Below are 6,000 nucleotides of genomic sequence, written 5' to 3' on the forward strand. Positions count from 1 at the left end.
ATGGAGAAACCAGCTTCAGTGCGCTAGAATTTGAAAATACACAGACAGAAGAAAGCCCCTCCTCCAACACACACGAACGCGCACATGACCAATGAGGGCACGAGATAAGTTTGTGTCCCGATGGAAGGCTGACAGGCAGGTAGGCCATCCAGTTACTTTAGCCGGGCCGGCTCAGATGATTGGTCGTGCTTTTTACAGCGCCACAGATGACATTTTTTAATGTATTTATTGTCAAAGCACTTCAGATATTCATTGCTATCGGGATGTTAAGAGCATTCCATGCAATATAACAACACGTGTTTCTGACGTGAATTACCTACCCCTATAATAACGAAGTATTTGTACTATACTACTTCCCACCTCTGGTTCCCAAAGCATTCGAGCAGGACTCTCCCCCCTCTTTTCCCAGCGGAGGATCGGAGTTCCTCCTCCACTTCTCGGAGAATGCCACGCTCGGCCTCCCAAGCCTCTACTACACTCTGCGTGCAACAATCTGCTGGATGCTTTTATCCCAAACACCTTGCAGGGGGATCACGTGAAGTGCAGCTGGTCCCGCTGGGACCCTTCAAACACTGCCATGTTGTACCAACGCTCCACCACCTGTCTGCTAAATGTCATGTCATTGGTCATTTGTTTCTGTCCTCGTGCATTATGTGTTTGTTATACATCATGCATTGGCCTACAATTTCACCTTTTACAACTATACAATAATACACACTCAGACACTCAAATCCAACACCAGACGCTTTTTACGCTGCTATGGACAATCTGGCACTAATGTACATTTCCCAAAGATATAGAAGTGACAGTTAATTTGTATATATTGATTTTTGAGCTTTTTTTCACGTCTAAAATGTGTGTATATAAATGTGTCTGTTGATTGTGTATATATAGGATATACATATTTTTATATATATTTGTATTTTTGTATTCGGGATTGTGGGAAACGGTATTTCGATCTGTCTGTACACACAAACTGAACGATTGACAATAAAGTTGACTTCTCCTGACTTCTCTAGAAATACGGTTTCTTGTTAAGATACGTTTCAAACTAAAAGTCAATTTAGTTGCAGTTCTGGACCTTTGATAGAGTATTACACAATATTGCTCTCATGGTGAGTTTGTTTATTATTTTCAAGGTCATTTGCAACCTCAATACCAACGTAATATTTGGGAATTCACTTCAGAGATTGCCTAAAACTCGTTAGCTTAGCATAAGGCATCACAGGTTTCAAGAGCCGCTTTCACACCAAGTACTTTGCCGTATTTAGTTCCCCGGCACGAAGTACCCATGTAAGTACCCCATGGCACAAAGTACAGGTCGCGTTCACACCGGAATAAGTTCCCTGGGGAGGATTAGGCAAATGAAGCCGCTGACGTCACTTCTTCTTCTTCTTCTGCTTTGGGTTTACTGGCAGGCCGCAAACAACCTCACGGCGCATACTGCCGCCCAAAGTCCCCGGCCGGAAGTCCCCGGAGTTGGGGAAGGCTTCAGTAGAAGCTGCTGGGAGTCCCAGCAGCTTCTACTGAAGCCTTCCGAGTAAATCGCCAGAACGCCGACACCTCCTCATCTCCACCGCTCCCATGTTTTATTTTGTGTTGCCATAAGTTAGTCTCTCTGCGTTTGTGCACTGGGCTAATGCTAATAATGCTAATAATGCTAATGCTAATAATGCTAATGCTAATAATGCTAATAATGCTAATGCAACAAATACAATGGCGGCTTCACCCAACTTTTCAGAGTTTTATGGGGCGTGGTTTGCAATTCACCCAGCCAGTAGAAATTGGTACTTTTTTTTATACTTTTTTGGTACCACCTCTCTAGCAGGCACTAAAAATGGGGGTAAAATTTCCCGGGAATAAGTACTCTTTTTGGTATGAACGTATGAACGCAACATAAGGGGTACTAACGGAACTAAACGGGAAAAGTACTCGGTGTGAACGCGCCTATTGGCCGTTATTGAAAGGGCCATCTTTACAGTTTAAATTACAAAAGAACAAAGGGAGATGGATGTTATAAATGCAGTTAAAAACCAAATCTCAAAAAGTTCTGTCCACCAATGTAAGAACGTAGGTTTCCAGGAGTATGACATCAGTACGCTGTAATGCACCAAAAGTTGAGGTATTTTTGGAAAATCGGCCAAATAAACGTATGAAAACCACGCTATAATTTACCCTGTTGTTTCCCTCTATCACTCTTTCACCTCTTTCACCTCTTGGCCCAGGCCTCCCAATCTCTCCCACAACGAGAGAGCTGCCAGTCGAAACGCAACTGTCCCCGGGGAAATGTCAGCTGCTTTTCAAAGGAAGCCCGGTTCTGCTAAGACCCACCTTTCATCTGCTGTGGGAATATCTGGACTCACATAGCCTCCAGCCTTTAGCCTGGTTTCTGTCTCTTCTACATCAACATGTGTCCCCTCTTCTTCATGTCTCTTCTACATCAACATGTGTCCCCTCTTCTTCATGTCTCTTCTACATCAACATGTGTCCCCTCTTCTTCATGTCTCTTCTACATCAACATGTGTCCCCTCTTCTTCATGTCTCTTCTACATCAACACGTGTCCCCTCTTCTTCATGTCTCTTCTACATCAACATGTGTCCCCTCTTCTTCATGTCTCTTCTACATCAACATGTGTCCCCTCTTCTTCATGTCTCTTCTACATCAACACGTGTCCCCTCTTCTTCATGTCTCTTCTACATCAACATGTGTCCCCTCTTCTTCATGTCTCTTCTACATCAACATGTGTCCCCTCTTCTTCATGTCTCTTCTACATCAACACGTGTCCCCTCTTCTTCATGTCTCTTCTACATCAACACGTGTCCCCTCTTCTTCACGTCTCTTCTACATCAACATGTGTCCCCTCTTCTTCACGTCTCTTCTACATCAACATGTGTCCCCTCTTCTTCACGTCTCTTCTACATCAACATGTGTCCCCTCTTCTTCACGTCTCTTCTACATCAACATGTGTCCCCTCTTCTTTATGTCTCTTCTACATCAACATGTGTCCCCTCTTCTTCATGTCTCTTCTACATCAACATGTGTCCCCTCTTCTCCATGTCTCTTCTACATCAACATGTGTCCCCTCTTCTTCATGTCTCTTCTACATCAACACGTGTCCCCCTCTTCTTCATGTCTCTTCTACATCAACACGTGTCCCCTCTTCTTCATGTCTCTTCTACATCAACACGTGTCCCCTCTTCTTCATGTCTCTTCTACATCAACACGTGTCCCCTCTTCTTCATGTCTCTTCTACATCAACATGTGTCCCCTCTTCTTCACGTCTCTTCTACATCAACATGTGTCCCCTCTTCTTCATGTCTCTTCTACATCAACATGTGTCCCCTCTTCTCCATGTCTCTTCTACATCAACATGTGTCCCCTATTCTTCATGTCTCTTCTACATCAACATGTGTCCCCTATTCTTCATGTCTCTTCTATATCAACATGTGTCCCCTCTTCTTCGTGTCTCTTCTACATCAACATGTGTCCCCTCTTCTTCATGTCTCTTCTACATCAACATGTGTCCCCTCTTCTTCATGTCTCTTCTTCATCAACATGTGTCCCCTCTTCTTCATGTCTCTTCTACATCAACATGTGTCCCCTCTTCTTCATGTCTCTTCTACATCAACATGTGTCTCCTCTTCTCCATGTCTCTTCTACATCAACATGTGTCCCCTCTTCTTCATGTCTCTTCTACATCAACATGTGTCCCCTCTTCTCCATGTCTCTTCTACATCAACATGTGTCCCCTCTTCTTCATGTCTCTTCTACATCAACATGTGTCCCCTCTTCTTCATGTCTCTTCTACATCAACATGTGTCCCCTCTTCTTCATGTCTCTTCTACATCAACATGTGTCCTCTCTTCTTCATGTCTCTTCTACATCAACATGTGTCCCCTCTTCTTCATGTCTCTTCTACATCAACATGTGTCCCCTCTTCTTCATGTCTCTTCTACATCAACATGTGTCCTCTCTTCTTCATGTCTCTTCTACATCAACATGTGTCCCCTCTGTGGAAAGAGACTCTGAAAGTTTCAGGAACAAAGATTTTCTCTCTTTTTGATCCATTTCTATAAAAACCTGTCTGAAAATGAGCTGATCAGATTTTGGCCACTTTATGATGTCATAACGATGTGTTGTCTTGAGTAACCATTAGCCAATCAGCAACCAAGGTAACCTCCCCACCTTATCACCTGGATCTCCTCCTAGAGCACCATTGGGCGCTTTCACACCGGAGTACTTTTACCTAAACGTTTCCCGTTTAGTTCCGCTAGTGCCTGGGATTTTGCGTTCACACCAAAAAGAGAACTTAGTTCATGAGAACTTTTCCCCCCTTGTCAGTCCCTGCTAGAGAGGCGCTACTCTCCTGGGGAGAACAAAGTTCCAATTTCTATTGGCTGGGCGAATTGCAAACCACGCCCCGTAAAACTCTGAAATGTTTTGTGAAGCCGCCATTGTATTTGCTGTCATTAGCATTATTAGCATTAGCATTATTAGCATTAGCATTAGCCCCGCGCAGAAACGCAGAGAGACTAACTTATGGCAACACAAAATAAAGCATGGGAGCGGTGGAGATGAGGAGGTGTCGGCGTTCTGGCGATTTACTCGGAAGGCTTCAGTAGAAGCTGCTGGGACTCCCGGCCCGGGGACTTCGGGTGGCAGTATACGCCGTGAAGTTAGAAGAAGAAGAAGAAGAAGAAGAAGAAGAAGAAGAAGAAGAAGAAGAAGAAGAAGAAGAAGAAGAAGAAGAAGAAGAAGTACGGCAAAGTACTCTGGTGTGAAAGCGCCTATTGTGTTCTTCTAGAGTTTGAATGCCGTTTCCATAACATTCCTGGTATGTTTATAGGCTTTGAAAAACTCCTTTTTTGATGCTTACTAACTATATTGCGTTAATATACTCAACCCCACTCTCTTGAGAACATGAAGGACTGCTCTATTGTTACGACTTTCGCTGTGAGTTTTATCACTGCTTTAGAAAATAGTGTAAGTTAAATATTTGTATCCCCTTTAACTTATAAACTGTTATCCGGCCAGTGTTCTTGCATGCCTTTGCAAATATGTTGGATGCACACATCTGCCCCAGAGCCTTTCATCTGCTCACCGTGGGAATATCTGGACTCACTTAGCCTCCAACATTCAGCCTGGTTTCTGTCTCGCTTTGATATGAAACGAGGAGCATCTGAGGTTCTTCTTGTCCGTCCGAAATTCCGCAGAATCCCAAATTCCTGTCATATTCTCTCAGCCCTTGGAAAACACCCAGGCGTGTTGTGTCAGTGCTTTCGTGGTCTTCGAAACAATAGGTGCGGTCAAATCTAGCAGCATGTCTTTGAGTCGAACCAGCTGTTTTATCCTGGTTTCGTGAGACGTAAGACACTGATTGCGGCACATGTTATTTGACATGAGAGAGAGAACAAAAGGAGTGTGTGTGTTCAGGCCCAGGTGCGTGTTTAAGTGTGTTTAAGTGTGTTTAAGTGGTTACATGATGCAAATTCAACCCGCAAAATCAAGTCATTTGTAAAGTTGCTTTGTGAGTTCGCGCTGTGGTGCATCGCAGGGTTTGAGGCTCTACTTTCAGACTTCACATGTTCTAAAAGTTCTGTTTACTGCAGCGAACACGAGCGATAGGAGCGAGCCATGCTGCTCCTCTGTGAAGTAGAAAAGAGCCACATTTGCAGAATCACATAAGGGTTGAGCTTTTATTTAGCTGGATTGCAGAGAGATGGAGAGATGGAGAGATGGAGAGATGGACGGACAGATAGACAGACAGATAGATAGAGGGATATATATATATATATAGATGGATTGATGGATAGATGGAGAGATAGATAGAGAGATGGACGGACAGACAGACAGACAGACAGACAGACAGACAGACAGACAGACAGACAGACAGACAGATAGATAGACAGACAGACAGATAGACAGACAGACAGACAGATAGATAGACAGACAGACAGATAGATAGACAGACAGACAGACAGATAGATAGAGGGATTATA

This window comes from Pseudochaenichthys georgianus, chromosome 18 (genome assembly GCF_902827115.2).
Source record: "Pseudochaenichthys georgianus chromosome 18, fPseGeo1.2, whole genome shotgun sequence".
Taxonomy (NCBI): Eukaryota; Metazoa; Chordata; class Actinopteri; order Perciformes; family Channichthyidae; genus Pseudochaenichthys; species Pseudochaenichthys georgianus.